The sequence below is a fragment of the Heterodontus francisci genome, chromosome 9 (genome assembly GCF_036365525.1).
Source record: "Heterodontus francisci isolate sHetFra1 chromosome 9, sHetFra1.hap1, whole genome shotgun sequence".
In the NCBI taxonomy this organism is placed as follows: Eukaryota; Metazoa; Chordata; class Chondrichthyes; order Heterodontiformes; family Heterodontidae; genus Heterodontus; species Heterodontus francisci.
Window position 1 is genome coordinate 56,861,659 of NC_090379.1, and position 18,556 is coordinate 56,880,214.

Genomic DNA, 18,556 nt, shown 5'->3' on the forward strand with positions numbered 1-18,556 from the left:
TGAACTTTGAAAGCCACTACGAATTTTAAATTTCCTCTGTAAACACAAATATGATGCACCCTGTAGACAGAAGATGTCAAACTCCTCATCTAGTTTTGTTTAAACACAGAGAGTCCTACTCTTCCAATTTCCATTAAAAACTCCTGATTTCCTTAGGGGACAAAATGTCTGAAGGGTGCATTGTAGCAGGAGGAGTAATTCAGAGCCATCAAAGTGTGTGTCTGATGGGCAAGCCTCTATCCCGGAGAACTAGTTTAGCCCCTATTTAGAAATTAGTTGCAGCTCTTGATATCAGATACAGCAGGAATTTAAATGTCTAAGCAAAAGAACCAAACTAACTACAAAGCACCAAATTTAAAAAAAACTATAACAAGTGCTGAAACATCTTGCTAAAGTAAACAAGCTGAACTTGTTCTGCCTACTTCAAAATTTGCTTCTGTTCATATTATGCTTCTCCTTCAAGAGGTTTTATTGTTACTAATGGTGAGTCAAGCTATCAGAGATTAGATTCCTGATGTAAAAGATTATCTCTTGAAGCAGAGGTAATTCCACAACTATTTGAGGCTTTAATAACTGCTTCAACCAGTTATGTAAGGTTCACAAGAAATACATCTTCACCAGGGTAACAATACCTCTTGCTACAAGAGCAATTACATCACAGTTACATATCTCTTTGGCATTTTAGCCGGTAAATACTTAATGCTCAATAGATGTTTTCTATTTTTGTGAAGAAACTCATGAAATCACATTGATTCTCCTGTTCATGAGCACAATGTTCACGTTCAACTCTTTTTGTAACAAAATAAATGTTCATAAAACCACAATTAAAGTTCACTGATAAGTGGTATTAATATAACTATCATCACACAAAGAGTGCTAAGAGCTTCCATAGCGGCACACTGGCGCAGTGGTTAGCACCGCAGCCTTACAGCTCCAGCGACCCGGGTTCAGTTCTAGGTACTGCCTGTGTGGAGTTTGCAAGTTCTCCCTGTGACTGTGTGGGTTTCTGCTGGGTGCTCTGGATTCCTCCTACAGCCAAAGACTTGCAGGTTGATAGGTAAATTGGTCATTGTAAATTGCCCCTAGTGTAGGTGGTAGGAGAATTGTGGGGATGTGGGAATATGGGATTAATGTAGGATTAGTATAAATGGGTGGTTGATGGTTGGTACAGCCTCATTGGGCCGAAGGGCCTGTTTCAGTGCTGTATCTCTCTATGAATAAATGATTTAGTGGTACAGGTACCATATAAGCTGTGCCGAGTAGGTTCCAGGTTTGATTTGTGGCCAGTGCTGAATTGGATTATCTCAATGTACTTGGCTCAGGAGGGGAAAAAAATCAGGCACAGTTTTCACTTGTGTTTCTATCCAGTGACCCTGCTGGAAAGAGCACTTGTGGATGAAGGGTGAAAATCATTATGATATCCTCAACTGAAATCGACTGCCAAATTTGCTATTACATGATTATTTGTATGAATGTTTTAAATTTATATCTTTCAATGGTTTTTAGTTATTTAATTTGTGTTAGTGTACACATTAGTGTGTGAATGCATTTGGTGTTCTGTCTGTTATGTATATTTGTGTGTGATGATACATTTACTTCCATCTTACCATGTGAATGACTGCTATGTGTTTTGTGATCGGTTGTAAATGTTGACTTTTGTTTCAGAAACACCATTAAAAATTAGATTGTTTTGTTTTTGTGTGTATTTTGGTGCTTAGAGAGAAATATGTTAAATGTTCACTCTTTGGATGTATGTGTGGTGTTGTATGTAGTTATATTTTCTTTTGTTCTGATGGACTGTTTGTTTTATTTTAGGTGCACTTATAGTTTCCTGTGAATTTTTCATTCTTTTTACATTCTGTCAGAATTTGGTCATTTGACCTGTGGAAATTCATGTACACAAAAAGAACTGCCTATTGGGGAAACAAGTTTGATTTAATTTCAACGTTGATAATTGGCTGCCTATGTACACGGAGCAGGGGTGAGATCATCATGGCAAGATTGATTGTCCCAGTGAATGTTGACTGGAAGTAATTTCTAGTGCTGAAGAATGTTTGAGTGGTGTTGGGAAACATAGAATAGATGCCTGATTATGGCAGCAAAGATGGCTAGTGTCTTTGTCATGATGTCCATGGTCCTGACAGTGATTCACTGTTAAGTTTATTCTGGATGCACTTGGGTGCCATAGATTGAGTGATTGAGGCAGAAAAGGTGGCAAGAATGTCATTATGAAGTTGTGGGTGGTAGTTCCAATGATGTCTAATTGCTTGAAATGTCTATTGTTGAAGACCCTTTGATGAACTTGCACATCATTGAATCAGTAATTGATTCAAGCTGTAGCATTAGTGCGTGTTCTTCATGATATTGTACATGATAGTTCAAGTGAGCACCACTTCCAAGAGATGTCTACAATTGAAGCCCTTTTGAAGGGCAGATGCATGATTGTGGCAGCAAAAACGTCAAAAATGTTTTTGTCACAATGTCGGTATTGATATGTTTGCCATTTATCTACTACATCAGCAAATGGATTACTTTAGGAATCAATTTACAGCATGTTCTTTATTGCAAGCATCTTACTACTTTGACATTGTGGTTTCAAAGAAATACTGTTGATCCTGCAGCATACTGTATCCTTTACCAGGACTTTCCAAAATACCATGTTTGGAGTGCTTCAAAGACCTGGAATCCATGAAAGAGAGGCCATGATGATATGTTGTATGTTTCTCATTTATGCATCAAAGGGTGAGAGGTACTATCTTCAGATGCTTTCAAGTCACATTACAGGTGCTACAAATTTTAAACATTTGCTTCTGGTTAATGACATTCAATTTGCAGTTTCAAGCAGGTAGTTCAAGAAATGGGTTTGCTGGAAGAGAATAAAGAATGGGACACTTGCCTTAGAGGGGCTGGAAAAATGCACAGTGGTTGTCAATTAGTCCTTCATTTGCTATCAGTTCTTCTGTTTCATAAACCTGTTGACCCACCTAAGTTGTAGGATGATTAAAAGGTTACCCTGTTTGAGGAATTGCTGTTTGAAGTTCAATAGCTTGGAAACAATCCTGTACTGCCGTTGCCTGAGTGGATCATAAATGAAGCTCTTCTGGATATTGAATACATCTTGAAAGTCAAGAGTGGAGGCTTTCTGATTTTCCTGAGATACCTGTTGAATCATTAGGTTTTTTTGATCTGCCATGTTCTGTTGGTGAAAATTGTTATATGACAGAAATAAATTTACTAGATTATCAAGGAGTTCATTTGCTTAAGGTAGACCAGTAGATGTACACAAAGCTGTTGGTGAAGTTTACAGAAGTAGGAATTATCACTTAAGAACATAAGGAATAGAAAGAATAGGCCATTCGACCCATCGACCCTGCTTCACCATTCAATAAGATCATGGTTCAGCTACACCTTCCCACACTATCCCCATTTCCTTTCGCGACAAAAAAGACTAATCGATCTCTGTCTTGAATACTCTCAACAACTGAGAATCCACTGCTCTCTGGGGTACAGACTTCGAAAGCTTCACAACCCTTTGAGTGAAGAAATTTCTCCTCACTTCAGTCTTAAATGGCCAACTCTGTATTCTGAGACTGTGACCCCTAATTTTGTAGATAGTCCTGGTGGACCTGGAACAACATTTCTGTACCAATTAGATCTTGTTGCGATATCAGCTAAATGTTAACTTGCTCTTGCTCTGGTCTCTCAAATATTTGCTGCTCTGTTGATGGCTAGGGATAAACTGCACAATATACCTCTGATTGTAAATGCGAGTTCAACAAGTAACCTTCCATTCGGATTAAATGCAGCAAAACTGAACAAGCTTGTGAAATTTACTGTTTGGTATGAGGTATGTATGGCTAACAGATCTATTTTTGAAGCTGTTGATGAAAGTTTGCATGTCATAATGAAACAAGTTTCAGCAGAACATAAACATGTTCCTTTGTTAGGAAGGATATACCATTTAGAGGTGACTTTTGCCAAATTCCTCCTGTCATTCCAAAAGGAACTCATCAACAAATAGTTTGTTCTACTCTTAATTTATGTCATTGGGCTAGTTTTTGTGCCATGCAGCTTTCAATGAATTTGAAATTCAATAATGGCAAGGATGCAATGCAGCTAAGCAGTGCAACTTTGGAATTTTGTCACTGAAGAGAAATGGAATTCCTTGAGCTTGGACATGATTTCATTCATGTTCCTGATGAAATCTATTAGATAAATGAGAAGCTGGAAGATCTGATTGGTGTTGTGTTCTCTGAACTTAATAGCTGCAACAATAAGGAGTTAATTAAACCTCAAAACAATGTTGCCAATATGATTAAGGACCCTGTAATGAAGTTGGTTCCTGGTAATGAACAATGTCTACTTCATTACTGACTGTCATTGAAGAGACTTAGAATGCTGTGTTTCCTGTGGCATTCCTGAATACATTGTCATCACCAGGAATACCTGTTCACCACTTGTATTGAAAGGTTTTCCAATCTTTTAATTATGGAATTTGAAGCCTTATAAAGGCTTTTGCAATGCCATATATTTGGTTTGTTATGGATTATTGATGCAGAGATTGCTCATGTCAGCCACAGTGGAAAATGTGTTCATTCCACATATTTCTTCAATTCCACTTAACTCTTAGTATGCCGTTGAGCTTTAAAAGTTGCCTGCTCCCTGCCAAACCTGCATTTCTCATGACAATCAAAAAATCTCAAGGACAGATTATGTAGTACATTGGACTATATTTGCCGAGTCTGTTTCCTCATGACCCTGCTTTGTCTTGTGTTTACTTTCATGGTGTTAGAATGTCATGGGTTAGTCAGTGAGGGAGTGGGTGGGGGTGGGGGTGGGGGTGGGGGGAAGGGAAATATTTAGGAAAAGTTTAGTCTTCCATTACATTTTCCATTGAGTTGGGTTGTCTTTGAAGAAATAATTCAGTTTTCCTGTTTACAAAAGGTTTGTGGAAATTGTTATATCCCCCATCTGTTTTGTACCATTTTGTAATTGATGATTCAAACTTTCAGGGACACAAAGATTTAAAAAGATTTTTGGGAAATCAGCTCAATAATTGACATTTTATGTCCAGTAATTGTGAAGGTAAATGCTTGTTCCTTGCTCATGAAGGTAATGAATATTTGTAGAAATCAATTTCCAATTGTATACACTAAAATAAAAGCAAAATACTGTGGATGCTGGAAACCTGAAATAAAAGCAGAAAGAGCTGGAAATATTCAGCAGGTCTGGCAGCATCTGTGGAGAAAGAAATGATTTTCTACTCCCGCTGCTGGGAGCGGGCGAAAAAAATGGCGGCCCGCACGTGCGGCCACATGCTGCCATGTTATTGCGATCTTCCTCACAGCGGCCCAGGATAATGAGTCAGTTGGCCCCCCACCCGCCCCAATTACGTGGAGGGGGCGGGCTCTCCAATGCCAGCAATGGTGTGAGCTGCCTGTGAGCAGGCGCTAGCTCCATTTTTAAAGGGCAGCCAGTCCTGCCGGATCATTTAAATTTTTAAAGGGCTATCCCCCCAATGTACCGCTGATACTTCTATCGCCCCTTCCCCCCATAACAATTAAATTCAACATTTGCCCTCTCTGCCCCCAAAACACTTACCTTCAACACGTGACCTTCCCCCCTGCAAACTGATCAAAGTGCAGAGGTCTCCTCTTTCCACCCTCCCCTATACACACGCCCCTACCTGCCCCACTGCATTAAAAATCATATGTTCCCCTATTTCCCACCACGGTGGCACCTGAAGTGAAGGCGCGTGAGTGCCGGCCGCCGTTCAGAAGATCGTGGCCCGAAGCTAAGGTCACTGTTGATTTTATTTAAATGCATTTATTTCATTAATTTAAATATGTTAATCCGTGGCCCAGCAGCAGGGGGGCCACCACGGAGCCTCGCCGTCATCGGGAAGATTAGGCCCAGCACTCCCGGTGTCGGGCTCCGTGGCAGACCGCTGCCAGAACGATCTTCCGGGCCCCTCCACTACCGATCCCAACATTGGGAGCCCAGTAAATTCCGGCCAATGTTTCAGGTTCTGATGAAAGGTCACAGACCTGAAACGTTAACTCTGTTTCTCTCTCCACAGATGCCACCAGACCTGCTGAGTATTTTCAACACTTTGGGCTGAATTTTATGTTGACAGTGGCCGTAAAAAATGGCGGCCCGCATGCGCGGGCTTTACTCTGCAGCACCCTACAATATTAAACATGGCAGCTCATTTACACGGCCGGGACAGACTGCCCCATCCCCCCCGATGACATGGCGAGGGTGGGTGAACCTTCCCTGGCAAAGGCGTCAGGCACCATTGTGCAGGCGCCGACGCCATTTTTAAAGGTACCATTTTGTTTACATATTTAAAGATAATGGCATTGTAAACTAAATTTTAAAAATTAAATAAATGTTTCTAGCCCCTCTCTCCCATCCCCCAATTAACATTCACTTCATTCCGTGCCCTCTCCCCCCACAAAATACTTACCTTGTGTACCTGACCTTTCCTCCCCATTAAGTTCACAAACTTTCATCTTTAACCCTTCCCACCATCCCCTCCATCAATCTATTAGTTTGACCCCGTTCCCCACCAACCCCTTTACTGCAATACTTACCCGCTCTCTTCTCCCCACAAATGTCCCGGATCGGATCTCCAAACGAGATCTGAAGGCGCATGAGTGCCGACCACTGGGTATAACATCATAACGGGACAGACAGCGCGAGTGGGCGAGTATTTAGTTCTTTAATTTTAATAAATTTAGATATTTAAATTGGCCTCCCATCGCCGAGCAGCCAGGGGAGAGGTGGTGAGCGCCTCCACGAGGCCTTACCACTACCGGCAATGTTGGGCCAGGCCTTCCCAGCGTCGTGGCCCATGGCATGGGGGTCCAAAGACATTTTCTAGGCTCCTCAGCCATGACCCCCGACATCGGGGGGGGGGGGGCCTGTAAAATCCAGCCCTTTCTGTTTTTATTCCAATTTTATACAGTTTACATATTTTATGTTGCAAGTTTCTGTCTGTTCATCATTAATCTCTGCCTATCCATTCAATATTTAATAATGGCGACTGGTGTGATGGCTACTTTGAAAATGTTTGAATTGGCTGTAAGTGAATGGGAACTGGTGGATTTCTTGAAGAGATGCAATCTATTCTGCTTTTGGAGTGAGAGGAAGACACTGATGACTGTTACGATTGACCATATAAAGCTGGTAAATTAACAATTATTGAAAGTCATTTTGAACATTTCCTATAGTACAGTGGAGAGGTGATCATTAAGATCAGTCCTCAGTATTTGTACATCACATACCTTACTCACATTGTGTGTTGCCTGTTCAGTATTAATCGACTCGATATTTTTACGCATTACAGATGATTTGCTCAAAGATTCAAATATTTGTTTGGTGAATTCTTTGGGCTGTGTCCAATGGTAAAATGGTGCCTGTAAATTAGAAGACATGGATATTGGTAATGGCACTTGTTATATGAGAAATGACTGCAACCGATTGACTCTGATTGATGTTATCTTGAAAAAGATGGCAGTTTCTAAGATTCTGGACTGATATTTGCTGAAAGGTCTTGAAAATTTGCTCATGCTTGCTTCAGAAGTAGCATTTTCAATGTTTAAGGTGCCTCACTATGTGACGCACAATAATTTTGTTTTTTTTTAGATAAAGTAAGCAATCTGACCATTTATTTCTCAAAAGTCACTCAAAGTGCTTCCCAATTTTTTAAAAAATAAAAAAAGAATGCTGGAAATACTCAGCAGCTCTGGCAGCATCTGTGGAGAGAGAAGCAGAGTAATATTTCAGGTCATTTCATCTGAATTTATTTTGTCCAGCAGCCATTACTTCCTCAGTAACTGAAACTTTTGATATTCACAATAAGGGTTTAAACAATTTTTAAAATTACACACTTCACAATAATAGGATTAAATTTTACCATTGAATTAATTATTTTGTTGTGTCTTTTTGAAGACCTTAGTGCCTCTCTAAAACCTGGGCTTGGACTTATTATTTTTGCCCAGAACTACTCTTGTAGCTGAATTTAGATTATGCAGTCTAGCATGTGCTCTGCACCTAATTATCCAGCTTATATCAGTACCATTCAGTCAGCTATACTAACAGAATATTTTACTTTAATTTTCAGCACTTTTTGCCCTGTAGTTTTTCTTCAATAATTTTGATAAACAAGGACACATTTCAAAGGTTTTATGAAGATAAAATTTATACTGTGTATTGTGTGTCTGTGTATGCATCTGTTTGTCTGGGTATACGAATGAAAGCAAGCAAGAAAAATGACAAGTAAATGATTATATACTTTTTGTAGCTTTTATTTTGTGTTCTATAAACCTTGGAAAGTATATTGAACGAAGGGAAGTTGAGATGAGTCAGAGGGCAGTATTGAAAACGTCCCTGGGGTCAAAATGGAAGAAAGAGTGAGAACGTGCTTTCTCCTTTTAAGTTGGTTCAAATTTCAGAAAAAAAATCAACTGAATTGTGAAACTACTTAATTATCTTCACCTGACAGAAAAAAAAAATCAATGCTAATCGCGTACATTAGTTTCTCACATGTGAGAGAGTGAGGGAGAGAGAAAGGCAGCCTGGCAGGTTTTTATCCTCATTCTAATTCGATTTCATTTTACAAGTTGAATTTTGACAGCATGCAAGGTCCCTTTAAGGGAAACGGAAGGGAGAAAAGGAATGAAAGAAGGGAAACATACTGAAAATGAGGGCCTGTGGCCATCCTTGAGGGAGTGGATGGAGGGTTAAGGGTGAATTGAATGACAAATGAGCAAGAAGAATGAGACTATGCAGAGACTGAGCAGATAATTGAAAGAGGTAAGGATTGTAATGGTAATGAGGGTCGTAAGAAAGGTAATGGTAAAGAAAGAGTGAAGGGGACACATTGGGAAGAATCATGAGTGTTTGGAGCTGCTGCTGAGAGCCACATTTTCCCCAAAACCTCACTCCAAATGCAGCTACTAATTTCTCTTTTCCTTGCCATGCCATTGCACTCTTAATTTGAACCTTGTATATAGCAGAGAAGGATGAGGGGTTAGGAGGTGAGATATTAGTCACAATGTACCCAGCCTCTGCCCTGCTCTTGTAGGCACAGTGTTGATATAGCTGGTCAAGTTAAGCTTCTGGTCAAAGATGAACTACCCAACCCTCAGGATGTTGATGGTGGGGAACTTAATGCTGAACACTGTAGAATCCTTCACAAACAGGCCCACACCTGATCTTATGACAAATGGAAGATCATTGAAGAAGCAGCTGAACGTAGACTGAGGATGCTGCCCTGAGGAAATCCAGCACTAATGTCCTTGGGGTTGCAATGATTGATCTTTCAGTAATCCTAATAATATTCCTTTATGTCAGGTATTCCTCCAACCACTGGAGGACTTTTATCCTTGACCCGTACTAACCTCGGTTTTGCTTTACTTGGTGGAATGCTGCTTTGATGTCAAAGTTAGATAGTTTTATCTCTCCTCTGGCATTAAGCCTTCATTGGAACCTTCTATTCTCCTTTCTTAAAAAGTAATACATTTTCCTACAAAGAAGTTATAATTGTTGCTCTTGGGAGACATTCAGCTCTACAGCTAGATGGTATCAGGGCCTATTGCCTTTGATGTTTTATTACACTCAGCCACTTAATATAACATTGAATATACCAAATTGGCAGGCCATTGGTATCTAGATGGTGGGGACCTTACAATGATGCACGATGCAGAGGAGGATTGCCCACTTGGCACTTTTGGCTAAAGACATTGACAAACATTTCAACCATGTCTTTTAAATCGATTGGTTATCGACCACAATTCTCAACTGAATATGGTAGAGATACAAAGCTCTGATTTGTTGGCTGTGAGATCACCTAGCACTGTCAGTAGCCTTTTAACAGTCTCACCAGCTATGTCCTTCAGGACTAGACTAGCTCATTCAATGATGAGCTACTCCCAGTATTGCACATTTAAGTCCTGAGCACTTCTTCCCAGTCATGTTCAACATGGAGCACTGATTCATCAGTTCAGGGAAGTAGCTGTAATATGTATAACATATTTGACTTGAAGCCATGAGACGTCATGGCGTCCAGAGTCAATGTTGAGGACACCCTGGTCCACACCCAGAGATATATATCACTGTGCCTTAACCCATGGATTGTGATGCAAGTGTTACAATCAGGTGAGGAAGGGTCGCAAGGCTCCCCTTCTTATCCTTCTCCTTGTTTGATCGCGATAGGGTTTATTCCTTTTAAAACAGTAGATGTGATTACCACTTCAGTGAGTGCTTTACCTTTTTCCTTTGTCGTGATTGTAAAAAAACCAATCAGACAGGTTTTCTTGAGTTCAAACAAGAAAGAGGTGAGTTTATTGTACGAAAAAATCTAAACCCAATCTAGATAAAATAATAAAACTACACTATACTTTCACTCACATACACATATGAGAATCACACACACAAATAGAGTACAGAATGATAAGAAATAGTCTTTGGATTAGAGACCAGAACAAGTAAAAATAATATACAGTCTGTGGAGTCGGGTAATTCTATTGTCTTCCAGCTGAAGTTGTGTTCTTGAAGTCTCTGGCTGGAAGGAGTTCATTTTGTGGCTGGCCCACCTAGCTCAGGTTTTTCTTGGAGACAGAGTTGTAGATGGCTTTCTTTCCTGAGGTCTCTGTCTGTACCATAGTTACAGATAGGTTTCCACAGTTACAGATAGGTTTCAAACTTGCGGTGTTATCTGGAGAGACAGAGCGAGAGACACACAGTCCCTTTGGGGTCTCGTCTGGTTACCATTCAAAGCTTGTCTGCTTCAAAGTCTCAGGAGCTTGTCCTTTTGCAGAAGACTGCTAGTTTTTCCACAGATGGGGAGGCGGTCACATGATTGTCCAGTGTCCTCATTTGCAATTTAATTAAATTCAAGTCTAGGTATTTTCAATCTCTCTCATGTCTCATTGTTTCAATATTCACCCCCTGGAGGTATGACTTCACTATTAATGGTCCAAGATGGCTTTGAATGTTTTGCCATTAGAAGCGAAGCTGTTAGCTGTTTCCAAATTCATTGTCCTTGATGCATCTCCAATTTGATATCCTGGAATGAGAGGTATTTCAATGCAAATTGTGGTGACCATCTTGGCTGCCAGCTTTTTAAAAGTTAACTGTAGGATTGCAGCTCCTTTTTAAAAGTTTAATGTCGGTTTCCAACCGATGAATTAAAAATCCTCATTTGGTATAGCATGTTTTCTTGACATCCTAAAGTTTTCTCCCATTATGCCATGTAATTTTTTATCACTCTGTGAAGAACTATGTCCTTTCATCACTCCTAAATATGCCTTTTACTGTTAGACCCCAAGTCTCCTTGTCCAAATTAAAGTATGATATTTGAAGTAATATTCCATATTTACATTTTCCATATGACTTACTACTTTACATAGCTCTATAGGTCACCTTACAGACACCTCGGGGTTATTTTGGCTTTATGTGATAATGTTAAATGGCTGCCAGTGAATCAGCAGTCTGTTTTGCATCTCTCCTAATTTTTATTTGCATTAACTCCAGAGGAGCTTCAATTACGTGGATAGATTGGAGAAGTTGGGACTGTTTTCCTTGGAGAAGAGAAGGTCGAGAGGTGGTTTGATAGAAATATTCAAAATCATGAGGGGTCTGGACAGAGTAGATAGGGAGGAACTGTTCCCATTGGTGGAAGGATTGAGAACAAGAGGGCACAGATTTAGGATAATTGGCAAAAGAAGGAATGGAGACATGAGGGTGAACTTTTTCAAGCAGCAAGTGGTTAGGATCTGGAATGCACTGCCTGAGAGTGTGGTGGAGGCAGGCTCAATCGAGGCATTCAAGAGGGAATTGGATTCTTATCTGAAAAAGAAGAATGTGCAGGGCTACAGAGAGAGAGGGCGGGAGAGTGACACTAAGTGAATTGCTCCTTTGGAGAGCCACTACAGACATGACGGGCCGAATGGCTTCCTTCTGTGCTGTAATAATTCTGTGATTCTGTGACTCGGTTGCACTGTCGAGAGACATAGAGAGAATCACAAAATCACAGAATTGTTACAGTGCAGAAGGGGGTCATTCGGCCCATTGTGTCTGGATTGGCTCTCCTAATGAGCAATTCACAATGCCTTTACCCGCCTTCTCCCCATAACCCTGCACATTCTTCCTTTTCATATAATAGTCTAAATCCCTTTTGAATGCTTCAATTGAACCACGTGGAAGAAGCGCTTATATTGCTTGAAACCAGACCTGGCTCATGCAAAGCACACAACTATATCTTGTGAGTTTCATTCAGCTTGGCAACAAATGGCTCCTATTCTTTCCATCCAAAATAACAGCATTTCCCAAACAAAAACCAAATGGAATTACAAGAAATATTCAAAAGATGTCAAGAGACCTTTAAAGAGAAACATTTCTAAAAGCAGACATAAAGCAATGTTCTTTTACATCTCCCCTATAAATGTATAATTTCCATATTTAGTCCTAAATATATAAAATATCCACAGAATTCACAGGGATGTTGTTTGCCATTACAGATGTTGCAGGGATGTCCCTCAAACAATAGTGCTGCACAGATCCGTAAACACACAGTTGTATCGTATCAGCTGAGGAACAGGATGATGTGGTCTTACCACTGCCATCAAGGGCATGAATGTTCTGCATTTTAAGAACAAAGTCCAGCCAGTCTCTGTGAAGAGGAATCAACCCTACAAACCTCCAAAGCAACCAGCATACATATTTTTGTGATACAATGCGGAAGAAAGGGAGGATACTTCAGCCTTGTGGTCGGTATTTATAGTTGCATTACCCTCAGACTTCCTGGAGCTGCAAGAAGCAGGAAAGTTCCAATTTAGTTTCTCATTGAAAGAAATACAACAATGTCATCTATACTGCCTTCAAAAAGATGGCTGCATACTGAATGAAATGTATACTACTATATAGGCTGTTGTTATACAGTGGCTAATTGACATAACTCATCTCCTCCCAAGCACCCTGCTCTGTGCTTTTCACATGTATCATAATGTTCTTTTTTCTAATTAAAATAATCTTCATCTTGGATACGAATGCCTCAAAATGATGAACAACATTTGTCCAGATAAATTGTTCAAACTGAAAATGAATTCAAAAACTAAGTTATGTAAATTAAAAATGAAGAAATCTATATAATTCAAAGTCTAAATTAAATGATGCATCTTCATGACAGAAGCTGCCTGACCTGCTGAGTCTATCCAGTGTTTTCGTTTACAGCATCTCCTGTATTTCCTTTTGTTCATGTTGCTTAATTCACTGCTACTTGTCTTCCAGGAATGTCCACCTTGAAGATGTTCTGCTCCTCTTTAACATGATTTCAATGTATTTCTTATATTCTGTTCAGCTTCTTGCGATCCCTTTTCTTGTTTGTGTTTGATCACATATTTGCTAAGACCTGCTTTCACAGCCATATCTTTTTCCTCAGCACGTCTCCAGCTCACTCATTCGACATGGTCTCCAGCTTAAATTTCATCCTTCCCGTTTCAGATCCATCTACAATCACCAATATCCTTGTGATATTAAACATTCCTCGAATGACTGCTTTCACCTCTTCACAAGATCCACCCTCAAGTCAATGGTATTGCTACGGAAACCCACATGGGTCCTAGTTATGCTTTTTGTGATTCCAGTTCTACTCAGATTCCCTGCCTGACCCCTTTTTCTGTTATATTGATGAATGACCATGTTTGTTTTGCTTTCTGCCCTCATTTGAATCTAGAGAACTTTGTTCATTTTGCTTCAAATTTCCACTCCTTCCTTATCTCAATGAGGTCCATTTCTTTCTCTTCCCTTCCAAGCTCTGGGCTGTCCAACAGCTGTTACAAGCCCACTGACTTCCACAACTATAATAAAAGCAAAATACTGCGGATGCTGGAAATCTGAAATAAAAACAACAAATGCTGGAAATACTCAGCAGGTCTGGCAGCATCTGTGGAGGGAGAAGCAGAGTTAAGCAGAGTTTCAGGTCAGTGACCCTTCTTCAGAACTGGCAAATATTAGAAATGTGAAAGGTTTTAAGCAAGTAAAGCTGGAGTGGGGCAAGAGATAACAAAGAAGAAGGTGTAGATAGGACAAGGTCACAGAATAGCTGACCAGAAGGTCGTGGAGCAAAGGCAAACAATATGTTAATGGTGTGTTGAAAGACAAAGCGTTAGTACAGATAGGGGGTTAACGGACTGAAAACTGAACAGCCGCAAGTACAAACATGAAAAAAACTGGGTAAGCAAACTGAACAAACGAAGAGAAAATAAAATAAAATAAACACAAAAAAAAATAGAAAAATAAAAAATAACTAAAAATAAAAGTAAAATGGGGGGCCTGTCACGCTCTGAAATGATTGAACTCAATGTTCAGTCCGGCAGGCTGTAGTGTGCCTAATCGGTAAATGAAATGCTGTTCCTCGAGCTTGCGTTGATGTTCACTGGAACACTGCAGCAATCCCAGGACAGAGATGTGAGCATGAGAGCAGGGGGGAGTGTTGAAATGGCAAGCAGCTGGAAGCTCAGGGTCATGCTTGTGGACTGAATGGAGGTGTTCCGCAAAGCGGTCACCCAGTCTGCGTTTGGTCTCCCCAATGCAGAGGAGACCACATTGCGAGCAGCGAATACAGTATACTACATTGAATGAAGTACAAGTAAATCGCTGCTTCACCTGAAAGGAGTGTTTGGGGCCTGGGATAGTGAGGAGAGAGGAGGTAAATGGGCAGGTATTACATCTCCTGCGATTGCAGGGGAAGGTGCCATGGGAAGGGGATGAGATGGTGGGGGTAATGGAGGAGTGGTCCAGGGTGTCATGGAGGGAATGATCCCTTCGGAATGCTGACAGGGGAAGGGAGGGGAAGATGCGTTTGGTAATTGCATCACGCTGGAGGTGGCAGAAATGGCGGAGGATGCTCCTTTGGATATGGAGGCTGATGGGGTGGAAAGTGAGGACAAGGGGAACCCTGTCGCGGTTTTGGGAGGGAGGGGAAGGGGTGAAGGTAGAGGTGCGGGAAATGGGCCGGACACGGTTGAGGGCCCTGTCAACCATAGTGGGGGGAATCCTCGATTGAGGATTAGACTTCTTCCTACCCAGCTTCCTGTAAGGATAAAATTCCCTTCATCCAATTTCTCTACCTCCATTGCATCTATTATAACTTGCCACCTTCTACACCAGAGCTTCTGAAATGTTCTTCTTTTTCCTCAGCCAAGGATTCTCCTCCACCATAGAACAGTGGCACAGTGGTTAGCACTGCAGCCTCACAGCTCCAGTGACCCAGGTTCAATTCTGGGTACTGCCTGTGTGGAGTTTGCAAGTTCTCCCTGTGTCTGCGTGGGTTTCCTCCGGGTGCTCCGGTTTTCTCCCATCAGCCCAAAAGACTTGCAGGTTGATAGGTAAATTGGCCATTATAAATTGCCCCTAGTATAGGTAGGGGAATATAGGGACAGGTGAAGATGTGGTAGGAATATGGGATTAGTGTAGGATTAGTATAAATGGGTGGTTAATGGTCGGCACAGACTCAGTGGGCCAAAGGGCCTGTTTCAGTGCTGTATCTCTAAATCTAAAAAAAAACTAACTGTTGAACAAGTCCATACGATTTCCCATTCTTATGCTCTTATCCCTTTTCTCCTCTCTCAGAACAGTGATAGGGTCCCTTTTGTGCTCACCTACCATCCCACCAGCCTTCACACTCAGCAGATCATCATCTCATCTTCTGCCATAGCCAAATGCAATCTCACCATCAAAAACATCTCCCCCCTCTCCCTCAGCAAAAAGGACCGATCCCACTTGACACCATTTCACTTTTCCATTTGTTTCCCTGATGCTAGCACCTTCCCATGCAAATACAGGAGAGGCAAAACCTATCCATTTTCCAACTCCCATACCAGTGTCCAGACCCCCAGACACTCCTTCAAGGTAAGACAGCAATTTAAGTGTACTTCCTCCAACCTAGTATAGTATATTAACTGCTCACAGTACACTGGGGAGACTAAAAGTGGAGATTAGGTGATTCTTTTGCCAAACACCTCCAGTATGTCGCAGGTGTGGCCCCAAATTCCCTACTACTTGTCAGTCCAATTCTCTGGCCCATGCCCAGAACAGCACCTCATTTACCTTCTAGGCACATTTCAGTCCTCTAGCCTGAGTGACCTAAACAACTTCAAACCTTAACTATAGTTTCCATTGTAGTAGATACTGACAACAGGGTGTGTTTGCCAACAGTTTTTTGGGAATGGGGAGGCAGGCAGGTTGCTGCTATGGGTGGACACTCCCAAAGTCCTTTTGACTTTGTTGGTAGGGTGATCTGCATCCCTGCTGTCAAACCTTCTTTTCTTCCACCGGACACCTGGGTTACTGGAACCTGCACCAATTTGGAGGATGCAATGATGACTGTTTTGAAAAGAAAAGGGACAGTACATAAGGAGAGAGAGCCATTGACAATGTCAACTAACATGGGTATCAGGTAGGTAGGAACAGAGGCTGGCGATGTTAGAGGTGGAAGTATGTGACTTTAGTGATGTGATGTGTATGGGGCCACAAGCTCAGCTTGGGTCAAATGAGACGGTAAGTTTAAGATCACTAGGGAAAAAGTACTGAGCAAACTATTGGGATTGAAGGCAGACAAGTCCCCAGGGCCTGATGGCCTACATCCTAGGGTCTTAAAGGAAGTGGCAGTGGAGATAGTGGATCCATTGGTTATAATATTCCAAAATTCCCTGGATTCGGGGAAGGTTCCAGTGGATTGGAAAAATGCTAATATAACACCTTTATTCAAAAAGGGAGGGATGCAGAAAGTAAGAAACTATAGACCAGTTAGTTTAACATCTGTCGTTGGGAAATTGTTAGAATCCATTATTAAGGAAGTAATAACAGGACATTTAGAAAGTCAAAACCCAATATATCAGAGTCAGCATGGTTTTATGAAGGGTAAATCGTGTTTGACTAATTTGCTAGAGTTCTTTGAAGATGTAACAAGTAAAGTGGATAATGGGGATCCTGTAGATGTAGTATATCTGGACTTCCAGAAGGTATTTGATAAGATGCTGCACAAAAGGTTAATACACAAGGTAAGATCACATGGGGTTAGGGGCAATTTATTAGCTTGGATAGAGGATTGGCTAACCAACAGAAAACAGAGAGTCGGGATAAATGGGTCCTTTTCTGGTTGGCAAGATGTAACTAGTGGGTTGCCACAGGGTTCGGTCCTCGGGCCCCAACTATTTACAATCTATATTAATGACTTGAATGCAGGGATAGAAGGTACTAGAGCCAAATTTGCAGATGACACTAAAATAGGTGGGATAGTAAGTTACAATAAAGAAATAAGAAATTTACAAATGGATATGGATAGGTTAGGTGACTGGGCCAAAATTTGGCAGATGGAGTTTAACGTGGATAAGTGTGAGGTTATCCATTTTGGTCGGAAGAATAGAAAGGCAAATTATTATCTAAGTGGAGAGAAACTTCAGAGTGCTTCGGTGCAGAGGGATCTGAGTGTCCACGTGCATGAAGCACAGAAAAGTAGTATGCAGGTGCAGCAGGTAACAAGGCAAATGGAATTTTGGCATTTATTGCTAAAGGAATAGAGTATAAAAGTAGGGAAGTGTTGCTGCAACTGTACAAGGCATTAGTGAGACTGCACCTGGAGTATTGCGTACAGTTTTGGTCCCCTTACTTGAGGACGGATTGAGTAAGTTTAAGGAGGAGATAGACTGATTTTTAATTAGTAATGGGTTGAAGGGTTATGGAGAACGGCAGGAAAGTGGAGTTGAGGCCAATATCAGATCAGCCATGATTGTATTGAATGGCGGAGCAGTTTCGAGGAGCTGAATTGCCTACTCCTGCTCCTAGTTCTTTTGTTCTTATGTTCTTATCAGTCTGGTTCAATCCGAGAAAGTTGAAAGGGGGATAGCATTAGTGGAAAGGGTACAGAGTTTGTGATGAGGCTAAAGATGTTGGCTTCAATCTTCCCAATGATTAATTGGAGGAAATTATGGCTCATCCAAGACTGGGGCCCAGATTTTATGCTGCAGAAATGGCCAGCAATGGAAGTGGGAAGCTGTAAAATTGCTGGGGCACATCCCCCTGACATCATCACACTGTGCCTAATTTTATGAGCGGCAGATGGGAAGCCATGTGGGGATGCACGTGCGTTTTTGAAAATAGCAGTTGACAGGTATTTAAGCTTGTTAATGAGGCTATTGACCGTGATATATCAGACTCTCCAGTATTTAACAGAGAGCACACAGGGGACACAGGGGGTCAGCACCTCGGAAGCTTTTAAAGGGTGGCAACGGAGTGGCAGCTGTTGCTGTTGCTGCACTTGGCAATGGTGGAGTAAGGCTTTTTTTTTTAGTTGGTTGAAAAGGGTTGGGCAGCCTTGATGAGATCGTGCTCCTGGCAGGGGGTTCGCTAGAGAGGGCTGGAGGGGGAGGATTGGGCAGCTTTGGAGCAGCTATTGGTAGGGTGTGCCAATCAGACTGGCAGTGTGCAAGTGCCATGGGCATTGTTCATTCCAAAGGAGGGTCCTCCAGTGAGGAGGAGAACCTGAAGG

At 41.4% G+C, this 18,556-nt stretch overlaps 1 protein-coding gene across 1 annotated transcript in view; it reads right to left on the reverse strand.

Annotated features, from left to right (window-relative positions):
• Window positions 1-7,421, reverse strand: part of bmp4 (bone morphogenetic protein 4) — a 32,046-nt gene extending 24,625 nt beyond the window's left edge. The window contains exon 1 of the mRNA XM_068039156.1: window positions 7,290-7,421. The gene's annotated coding sequence lies outside the window, so the exon portion shown is untranslated. The remainder of the gene's footprint in view (window positions 1-7,289) is intronic.
• Between the last annotated feature and the right edge of the window lie 11,135 nt (window positions 7,422-18,556).